Here is an 11,687-nt window from a genome sequence, read left to right as displayed (position 1 = left end):
TATATATATATATATATATATATATATATATATATATATATATATATATATATATATATATCATCATCATCATCATCATCATCATCATTTCGTTTAGCGTCCGTTATCACTCTTCCTGAGCGGTTGGACGTTTTATGGCTCTCCTCCATTCTATTCTGTCTTCTGCCCGATGCTCATCCAATCTCATCAATGCCAAGTCCTCCTGTATACACCTTCTCCACGTTCTCTTAGGTCTACCAACTGGTCTCCTTCCTTCTACCTCCAATCTCTCTAAAACTCCCATCACTGTATCCTCCGCTGCTCTCTTTACATGTCCAAACCATTAGAGTCTTTCCCTTCTGAGCACTGTTTCTAGGTCCTCTACTCCACATTTGTTAGCTACATCTGCACTGAACACCCTGTCTTTCCACCTGATCCCCGCCATATACCTCAGCTTTCTGCGATCACTTGCTCTCAATACCTCCATCAATTTTCTAGTTAGATCTCATGTTTTTGCTCCATACAACATCACTGATCTGATACACGCTTGGTACACCCCAGCTCTGCTCTTTAGAGGGATGCTACGATTCACAAGTAGACTAGCCACCTCCCTCCAGTTTAACTACGCTGCCGCCACTCTCGCTCTCACTGTCCTCTCCACTCCCGCCTCACAGTCCAGAACATCTCCCAGATAACATAAATATTCTACCTCATCCAGCTTTCCTCCATTCATCTCTTGTTCATCCCTCTCAGTTTCTTGCCCTTACTGTCTCCTTACACAAGCTGGGCATGTAAAAATCTGCACTCCTCTTACATTTCTGAAGCCTGAGCATCTAAGGTGGCACCACTGCCTGCAACATGTGCACAAGACTGATTTTACACCTACTCCCTTCCCACAGCATCCACATGGATGTTTTCCTGATTTAATCTTTTCTCTTTCTTCTTTTCCAGTCACCATGTACTTTGTTTTTTCCATATCAATTTTCAAACCTCTCTTCTCCATTCCTTCCTTCCATTTATTAAACTTTTTTTTCACTTCTGCTGTCTCTGCATTTACTACCAAGTCATCTGCATACAGCAGCTCCCATGGTGCCTCTCCTCTTGCTTCCTTTGTTGCCTCCTCCATTACTGTTATAAACAAGAGGGGGCTAAGGGCAGATTTCTGGTGAGCCCCCACTCCAATTTCGAACTCATCTGATGTTCCCACCACTGTTTTCATTCTCCATTTTGTACCTTCATATAGTTCCATCACCGATTCAGCCAATCTTTCTGGTACTCTTTGCCTTCTCAATGCCCATCTTATAATTTACCTTGGTACTGTCAAGGGCCTTCTATAAATCTACAAAAACATGATACAATCTCCTCATCTTCTCCATAAATCTTTGTTGAAGCCCTCTCACAGTATATATTGTTTCAGTTGTTGGTCTCCCAGGGCAAAAGCCAAACTGACATTTATCAATTCTTATTATCCTTTTCAGCCACTTCTCCTGGACTTTTTTCATATACCTTCATGCCATGCTCCAGTAACCTTATCCCCTTATAGTTATATCACATTTCAAAGCATCTCCTCTCTCTTTAAAAATGGGTAAAGTGTAGCTTCCTTTCCAGTCTTCTGGTATCTCTCTCTTTTTTAATACATCAATCCCACCACTCCTTCCTTTCTTGCTGCTTTTATTAAATCTACTGTTAGCCCTGTAGGTCCTGCTACTCTACCATTTTTCATTCCCTTTAATGCTTCTTTTACTTCCTCTTCTGTATTTTTTCCTGTGGGCCTTCTACTTTTTCAGTATCATTTATCGTATATTCATTTTCCTCATTTAACAGTTCACTGAAATATTTACTCCATCTTTCCAATATCTTTTCTTTTTCTACCATGATGTTTCCTCCTTCATCTTTTACAAACTTTGCCCCGACTACATCTGCTCCCTCTCTTTTCTTTTGTTTCGCAATTTTAATTATCTATTTTTTTATTTCTCCCTTATCTCTCCCTCAACCACTCTTCTGTTGCTTTCTTCTTTGCCTTCGCTACCTCTTTTCTTGCCTTTTTCTTCTTTTCTTTAAACACCTCTATCTTCCTCCTCCTTTGTCTGAAGCCATTTCTTGTACGCCTCCTTCTTTTCCGTGATGGCCTGCTGCACTATTCCATTCCACCACCATGTCTCTCTTTCCTTTCTTCTAATTCCTTTTGTTTCACCCCCCCATATATATATATATATATATATATATATATATATATATATATATATATATATATATATATATATATATATATTTTTATATATATATATTTATATATATATATATATATATATATATATATATATATATATATATATATATATGTATGTATGTATGTATGTATGTATGTATGTATACACAGGCATCACAGGCTCCAAGAGACAAATAATATGTTGTAATCACCCCAGACGTTGTATGTATTTTTACTTCGGTGTTTTCCTACCACAGCCCACGTCAGGGAGCGCCTTGGTGGTGCTCCGCGCCGCCACACGCCGTTTCCAGCTGAGCAGGGCGGCGACCACCGGTGCTTCTTTCTGTCTACCACACGTGTTTTCTATTAAACTTCCTTACTGTTGGACACGTAACTGTAATCTTATGCCTTCCTGAATTAAATGTATAGGGTTAAATATTAATGTAAGTCAATTCAGCAGAAAACACAGTGCTGACGGTGTTCCTTTGACAATACACTTACCATGGTAGAAATCTGTCAAAGTAGGTCAGGCACGGTCGTAGGGTGAGGCAGTTGATGTCCGTGTCCAGCGTGGCGCTCCTTCCCTCAGCAGCAGCTCTCCTGCAGTTGGCGTGATACCGCCCACAGGTGGATCACACACACACACACACACACACACACACACACACACACACACACACACACACACAGACTTATCTTGCATGAGAGTTACCAGAATGAGTTAAGAGATAGGCGACACATGAAGTAATTCAGAGTCAGCCGGCCGTCACTGTTTAATGCCAGATTAAACAATGCTGTCATCTCTCAGTTTTCCAAGGGTAGTTTCTCACTCCTTGGCTTGCCTTGTCTACACACTCACACTCATAACTTCGATGCTCACCTCTCACACAACCCCACCACGAGCACCGAGGCTACACTTCCCGACAGTTGGCTAAGCGATGGCAAGACGCATAACACACACACACACACACACACACACACCATGAGGTTTTCAAGTCTAGTGGGCGTTTATGTTTGGGACACTGAGAGAGCTGGTACCGCAGAGGGATAAGTAAGCCGATTGATCATTATATCTTCCCCAACCTAGCTTGCCTCCTGCCTTTCTGCTGCATGACGGAAATGATTTTATGGCGCACAGCGGTAAAAGGCCGTGTGTGGCTTTTTGCAGATTAAATGGCCGGGTGATGAGCCTCAGACGGACGCCACATCGGAGGTGGTTCCTCTGTTTACAACCCTCATGCTTGAACTCCTTTGTTGCTTGCCTAAGGTGGGAAGACGATATTTTCAGGGGAATTAATGTGGTCAACGTTGAAAAGATTATCTGTATTTCCTTACGTAGCCGGTAATACACTTTCGGGAGAGAAAGACAGGAGTTCTCCCATATCCCTCTCACTCTTACATATATTTCTTGCTCTTCATTGGGACAATTATTTGTTGGTCTCTGCTGATTCTGCTTGGTGATGATATTATGTTATTCTATATGGTGCTTCTGCATTTCGGATCCGTGTGAAGAAAATCTGTAAAATAACGAAATCTTGCAAGGCAGCAGGAATTCAAAGCTTCTCATACCTCAGTCATTTCGTTCAACGTTACACAGGTGTTGTCTGTTGTTTCCATTCCCCGACAAAGTCACTGCCCGGAAACCCACGTCAGTTCCCCTTCTGACCATTTCACTCTTATAAACCTTAACACAAATACTGCTGATGTCACGCTGCCTTACGCCCTCTCTGTAACCTTTACCAGTAAGTACACCACTGCGTACATCCCAGGCTATCACTCATTAAGACCCTTCCTCTCACTATATATCTCAGTGAAATAATGCCAGGAAGGTGAATAACTATGTTTTAGAATTATAACACAACTTCCGCTTTCCAGATCTCAACCACCATATTGTAGTAGAAAGAGATTATACGCCTTTAGAATCCCTCATCCCTATCACTCGTAGTCTGCCAGCAGGAAGGAGGGTAGTGCGCATGCTCCGAGAGAGACACCGATCCCAACATTCCCGACGGAGTGCTTTATTTGATCGCCAGGGAGGCTCCAGGGCTGCCAACATTATCGTGCCTCCAGCCAGCAGTGTTGATCTCTTGCTGTCTTATTGTGTGATTACCTTATCATTATATTTTGTTCGCAGAACACCTTATAATACCCTGACTGACGTGAGACTTATTTGAATGCCTTACTTGGGAGTTGGTCGCCCTGGCACTGGGGGGCCTGTGCTGGGGTTGAATGGTGAGGTGTGTTGAACATGACCGTCGCTGTACCGTTGCTGTTAAAACCCTCATACACGTACAGAAAAAATAATAAATATTTCACGCATGTGAGTGACTTTTCTTTGCCTCATACTGCACCAACTAACAAAAAAAGCATGAATTAACAGAAACAAAATCACTTGGTTCTTCCGTTGTGTGGCTCGGACCGCTTCGAGACTCGGGATTCAGGGCGAGTCGGAGCACCGGAACGGGAAGGCAAAGCTCCCCGCCCGCCAGTGTCCTTGGCTTGGGTGTGGAGTGAAGCCACGCAGCCGTGACGCTCTCTGCAGCAGGTCAGTGCACAGCGGCCGATTTGTAAGATGAAATCCAGGGGATATATATATTTTTTATTGTTGGGATGGATTTACTATTTCCAAGGGTGATATATATTGTACACAGCTACGCGTCTCTCTCTCTCTCTCTCTCTCTCTCTCTCTCTCTCTCTCTCTCTCTCTCTCTCTCTCTCTCTCTCTCTCTCTCTCTCTCTCTCTCTCTCTCTCTCTCTCTCTCTCTCCTACATCTTACTTACCTTTATATATTTTCTTTTTATTTTCTTAACTCCTTCCCTCTCTCTTTTCTTTATTTTACCCACCTACTATGCGTTTCAGGGGCCTTCACCAAATGTTTTTCGCAAATATCTTCTAAAGAAACAACTTGAGCAGTGTGGTATTTTGGCACAGCATTGTTGACACCCTGCCCTAGTTGTTAGCAATATAGTGCATTGCAAAATGTGAATGATTAAGGCGCTTACTCTTGACTTTATTGGCGAAGACTGGCATGGCCAACTAGACATTCGAACAGGGGAAGCGTGACGGTGCTGTGACGTGTATACCCACCCTCTCCTGTCTTCCCCTTCCTCCCTCCCTCCTCCTTCTCCCCTGCCCTCCCCCTCTCTCTCTCTCTCTCTCTCTCTCTCTCTCTCTCTCTCTCTCTCTCTCTCTCTCTCATACACACACACACACACACACACACACACACACACACATGCATTATACATATAGAATTCAGCCATGCACATGTTATTTTTTTTAGTGCAGATAATTCGGAAATACATACTGAGTATGGTAGAGTGGTTTGGGCTAACGACCGTGATAGCTGTTCCAGTATAGCTTCCGTTTCTCAAGTGCTATATGATATTTTGTGATGAAATTATATCTCAAAAGAAACTGTATTTGGCCCCCTTTTGCATAGGTTACGTTGTAGGTCTGGTGGGCTGGGGCAGCTGAAGGGTGGTTATTACAGGAGATTGGGTAGGGGTCGGAAGGAGGTAAGGGTGGGGATAAGGCGGGGATTCAGGAATAATATAGGGTAAATACATAAATGAAAAGGTAAGTAAATAATATATAGAGTAAATAAAAACTTCAGGAGGGGAGAGTCGAAAGGAATAGGGAGAGGGTGGTTGTGGGCATGTTAAACGGTCAATGTAGACAACGATAGCAAGCGGATGGGTGGACAAATGATGCAAACAACTGCTGGCGAATGCCCGTGACCCACCACGAAAACATTAAGGACACCTTAAGACGGCCAGCCATGCTGGAACAGCTATCACGGTCGTTAGCCCAAACCACCCTACCATACTCAGCATATACTTCCGAATTATCTGCACTACAGAAAAATAAGATGTGCATGGCTGAATTCTATGTGTAATGTGTGTTTGTGTGTGTGTGTGTGTGTGAGAGAGAGAGAGAGAGAGAGAGAGAGAGAGAGAGAGAGAGAGAGAGAGAGAGAGAGAGAGAGAGAGAGAGAGAGAGAGAGAGAGAGGTGGAAGGGGAGAGGGGGACGGGAGGGGAGACGGAGGAGGGAGGGAGTAAGGGGAAGACAGGAGAGGGTGGGTATACACGTCACAGCACCGTCACACTTCCCCTGTTCGAATGTCTCGTTGGCCATGCCAGTCTTCGCCAATAAAGTCAAGAGTAAGCGCTTTAATCATTCACATTTTGCAATGCACTATATTGCTAACAATTAGGGCAGGGTGTCAACAATGCTGTGCCAAAATACCACACTGCTCAAGTTGTTTCTTTAGAAGATATTTGCGAAAAACGTTTGGTCAAGGCCCCTGAAACGCATAGTAGTATGATCATTTTATTTATTTCTCTTTCTCGCAATTTATTCAACTTATTTATTCTCTAGGCCGCTCATGTTTTCACTACGTCTTACTATCTGCCTTCACCCACATTTTTTTTTCTTCCCTCCTTTGATTTGCTTCTGCTGTGTCTTCCATCATTTCCAAGGGGATGCTCAATGGGAACGGTAGTGATGCAAGGGGAAGGGGTAAAAAAAATCAAGGGGAGTGGCTTACTCGAGCCCTTGTAGTACTTAAATGTTCATCTAACTATTCTAACATAACTTTTCGACTTGAAACTTTTTAAACTTTTAGACTTTCATAGAATACTTTTTCAACTTACTTAAAACCTGTTACTAGACTCGGGTTACCTCGCCTCCTGTGTTCAGGCCTTTGAAGGTGAAGACTGGAATAAGGAGTGATGGCACTGTTGCTGCGTGCCTGCGGGTAGGATAGAGTTTGAGCAGGTGATGAGTAGAGATTCTATGTGCAGACACTGGTAAGAGAAACACTTAATAAGAGAAATGACTTTATTTATAGAGCAAAATTTACATTTAGACAAAAAGCTGAATGAAGACCGTGAGTGTGAAGATAACGTTTAGTGACGGGGCCTCCGAGGTGCTGCTCTGCTCCCCGCCAACCTAGCGGAGCCGGCGCTTCCGGAGGAGAAATGAGTCTGGCGGCCCAACACTTTCCCTCACGTAAACCTAAGTGTCGGCTGGCTCGCCCCCTCGGCGAGAAAGAGTCCTCAGGGGCAGGTAAAAGGCGCGTTTAGGAGCTATGGAAACAGTACCCCGTTTGAGACTGACACATGCACGCACATGTAAACTGATTGTTGTGTTCCTCTCGACTACTAGTGGAACGCAATACAGTACTCCTATATGGAACAAACACTCACTAACACACTCGCGCCCTGTCTGGCTGCCACGGCGGCCTGTGGGAGGAGTGATGCGGGAGGGATGTGAAGGGGGCCCCGCCGCAGCCTGGCACGCTTTGCCCTCTCACCGGTACTGAGACACAATGGCGTTGGTGTCCTTACTGCTTAGACGCACCTATGTCTGTTTAGATCATTTGAGTACCTATATGCAGTTCCCTAATATTCTACAAACTAGAAGCCATTTGTGCCAAAATAGGCTTGGTAATGTGAACCTTGAAATGTATGAAATATGTTGCATCAATTTGTAGAATTTTTGTTGAAAAGTTTACCGATGTCCAAACGAAATATTAAAGTTGAATGGCAAACCAGAGCCACGAAATATAAGAATCTGATCTAAACATCCGAGTACGTAATTTACACACAGCATACGTTATGTTACAAAGCAGACAAACTGAGTATTGTATTTTACCATGACCAGTGAGTTATTGCAGGGCGCCGGACCACCTTGCCCGGCGAGTGCACCTCGAGGACTGGTCCCTAGTGCTGGCCGTTCCTGTTCACCCTCTCACCAAACAAACCTTGAGAGTCGCCAGGTTGGTCTACCAATTCGGATCAAGAAATATTTTTAAGAAACCGTCGCTTCGTGTACGGGCCGGGCAATCCGCGTGCATCTTAGCTATTGTGAAGAAATTACCTCTGGTGCTGTACCTCCTCTGTACGTGGCTCGACCGAACATAATAAATGTTCATCGTAATGGTGCACTAGCAGGTCGAGTTCATTTTTGCCGCCGTGGAGGCAGAGCAATGTGACGGCGGTTGTAGAGATGTCTCAAGCACTCTCAGATGAGGACTTGCACCTAGAAACAGCCTCATTCCACTGACTGTCTCTTGCTCTCCTCCTCCCCCACCTTGAACATCTTGACTCTCAGGGTCCTCGGCCGTTTCTCTCTATCCTCTTCTCTCTCCTTCCCGCCCTGCCTGACGCCGCCACGCCCACGGCCCGCAGCGGTGTCTCAGCTCCGGAAGTCGGCGTGGCCTCGTCACACCCCAGCTGCCCGCGTCCTGTTGTATTTTTTTTATATACCGGAAGAGCAACCTTCACGAATATTTTTTTTTCGCATTAGGTCTTACATCTTCAGTGTTTCAAAATGAAAACAGTGACAAAAGGTCTTTGCATATAAATATATCCACACTAGTAATGATTAATGTAACATTTATGAAAACCGATCTATCTAAAGTTCGCCTGTTTGTTATGCTCGATATATTTTTCTTTCCTTAGTAAGGCCTGTCAAACTTTGGCACTGATTTGCATAAAGGAGGGACTACTACCCAACACGAACTAATCCTTGTCTGATAAACACATTAGAACAGTGAATGTGTGCAGCTTTAGAATAAAACATTTTAAGCCAAAGCGTTTAATGTTCTCCCAATCGGGTGCGAGGCTGGAGGACTGGTGGGGCGCGATTCCCGCGGACTAGTGGGACGTAACTAAGGGTAATTTCTTCTCGAGCTGAGGAGCATTCTCCTTCCTCCCCAATGCGGCACGTTGCCTGTGTCGCCGCATATGTTTGGCCTGCAAACGACCAGCGGGGACTATGTGAACTTGTTTGTGGTAATGCGGATGGGAGCCTGTGATGATGAGCTGCAGCGAGTGCAAGTTAATTCCCGAGAAGTGTCGTGCTTATGGGAACAGGCGACGGTGACCCGCAGCATGGAGAGTTAGACTCCAGCAGACTGGGAGGCGTCCTCAGTTGACCGTTACTCGGTGCCTCGGACTCCAGGCGTCGTTCCATCATGCTATGCATGCACTGTTACTGGAAGTAGTTTTCGTCTATCGGCAAGATTTAGTGTTAAGGCTTTGTCGGCACCTTGAAGAGTCGGCACTGTCTGGGGCTGCCCGATGGTGTCTCGGTGCGTGGTGGCCTGCACGCTGCAACCCCTGACGCAGCCCCAGGCCGGTGCCCGACGAGCATGGGCGCCGCGCCGCTGTCTGCGCGATATCCCTGCTACCTTCACCGTACGCAATATAAAGAGAGTATATTATGCTACTTCGTAGAACCTAGAAGTTAACTTTGTAAATAAATTACATACACAATCTACGATAAAACTTAAAATTGTATGTACAAATTGTACAACTTTTGTTTTGATATGCTGTTGCGGTTACTCTCATGTTGCTGAATGACGTCAGCACTAAACAGCGGAAGCTTTGGCGGCCGCTCACTGGAGACCGGTGTGGGCGGAGACTGACTCGCTCCGCCCGCGTGATGGGGAGGCGGTGTGGTGGTAATGGTGATGGCGGGGGGAGGGGGACCAGGTGACAGTGGAAGTTCGACTGCGTTACATAGTCATGACCATTTATATTATGTAACAAACTTCAAATGGTCTTGTAAAACCTAGCTGGAGTCTGCAGAATATCACACGAAGAGTTTATCCAACCTCAGACATAACACGAACGGCAAAGCTCACTTTGCCTTTCACAGAAAGGATTGAACCATGTGGAAACCCTTTGGCCCGGGCGCCGGCCACCCGTCGCCTGCCCGGGAACCAGGATGATTGCCCTTCCACACTTATGTACATATACATACATATATGTATTTATACATATACATACATATGCATACATTTATAGATTGTTCTGCAATATGACGGCGGAGCTATTGGCTTAAAATATTAAGTATAACCCTGACTGTCATTATATAAAGTGCATATAATATTAGTTCTGAGTACTAAACACTGACCTGCCATTATAAGCTTTGCAAAATAACACTAATAATACTGGTGCTCAGGGAAGGAGTCTTTCTCCCGCTCTGTCTCTCCCTCAGAGGTGCGACTCCTTAGTGACACAGTACGAACGAGAATCCCAAATGCAGAAAATGCGCTTCATTATCAAAACAACGAGACAGCTCCTACACCGAACACTATTGGAGAATTAAAATCCAAATACAACATTTTCCTATAACGACGGTGACTTAACAACTCAACAACCTGTATAATATATGACATGCTATGAGGGATATCACAGGGTGTGAGTGCATATATTGCTTATAATGGTATACAGTAACAGAACATCACGGCAGCAGCCACCGAGCACACACACCGAGTGAGGGATGAAGCCCTGTGAAGCTGTTGGTAGGAATGGGAAGTTCGGAGCTAACGTATTGTACGCGATATACCTATTATATAACGTTATGTACACACACACACACACACACACAAAAAAAAAAAAAAAAAAAAAAAAAAAAAAAGCTCTCTCTCTCTCTCTCTCTCTCTCTCTCTCTCTCTCTCTCTCTCTCTCTCTCTCTCTCTCTCTCTCTCTCTCTCTCTCTCTCTCGCAACATATACCATAACCATTAGTAGATCTTTTGTGATGCTAAATATATACGTATATTTATACACTTTATTTAATTTATTAACCGATATATTATGTCATATTATCTTAGAATAAACTCCAATAGGGGAACAGGAACGTTTATATAGAATTATTATATTTTTTTTTAGCTTTGCGGTAAAATATATAATTTAGCTCTACGGACAGATAACCCGGCCATGCCTGGGCTTGTGCCGGGCCATGAAAAAACACAGCAGGATATTATTTTAGTTCCTTACTCTCCCTCTCCCTCTCTCGTTTCCTCCCTCAAACACACACACACACACACACACACACACACACACACACACACACACACACACGTTTACACACCCCTAACACGCACACGTACACACATAGAAACGCCACTAGATATAAATATGTTATGTACACAGAGGCACACAGGAACATTGAATTTTTTGAAGTCTTTTTACTGTAATGCTTCTCACCCCCGCGGGGAGGCGATTCAGTGGTCCATCTTCAGGTAGTCATTCCGCCGGGGCCTTTCCAGATAGATAGATAGATAAATAGACAGATAGATAGACAGATAGAGATAGATAGGTAGATAGATGATTATATTGGTAGGTTAGACAGACACATAGATAGATAGATAGAAAGATAGAAGGGTAGTAGAGGGAGAGATAGATAGGAAGACAAATAGATGGATGAATAGATAGATATAGACAGACAGATAGAGAAGAGAGAAAGAGAAAGAGAGTAAGGCTGACCGGTGGCTTTTAACGCTAGATATATATAATTATGTTTTATCATTAATGCTACTATTGTTATCATATATATACTGTGTTATAGTTTTTAACCAACGAAAGATTAATAGTTTATATCTTTATTATCGTTTGACTGCAAAAAACGTAAGGGAAGCAATAGGGAAGTAAAGATAAAGGGGTGTGGAGGGGGGGGCGGCGTGGAGGGGATGATGAGGGG

General features: G+C 44.0%; 1 long non-coding RNA gene across 1 annotated transcript in view; it reads left to right on the top strand.

Annotated features, from left to right (window-relative positions):
- Positions 1–4,669: 4,669 nt before the first annotated feature.
- The window catches only part of LOC127000045 (uncharacterized), a 33,723-nt gene continuing 26,705 nt past the window's right edge, over positions 4,670–11,687 (top strand). The window contains exon 1 of the long non-coding RNA XR_007753761.1: positions 4,670–4,733. This is a non-coding gene — a long non-coding RNA (uncharacterized LOC127000045). The remainder of the gene's footprint in view (positions 4,734–11,687) is intronic.

The sequence above is a fragment of the Eriocheir sinensis genome, chromosome 17, assembly GCF_024679095.1.
Source record: "Eriocheir sinensis breed Jianghai 21 chromosome 17, ASM2467909v1, whole genome shotgun sequence".
Taxonomy (NCBI): domain Eukaryota; kingdom Metazoa; phylum Arthropoda; class Malacostraca; order Decapoda; family Varunidae; genus Eriocheir; species Eriocheir sinensis.
The sequence above is the reverse complement of the archived record's forward strand: the minus strand, read 5'-3'. Positions and strand labels throughout refer to the sequence as shown.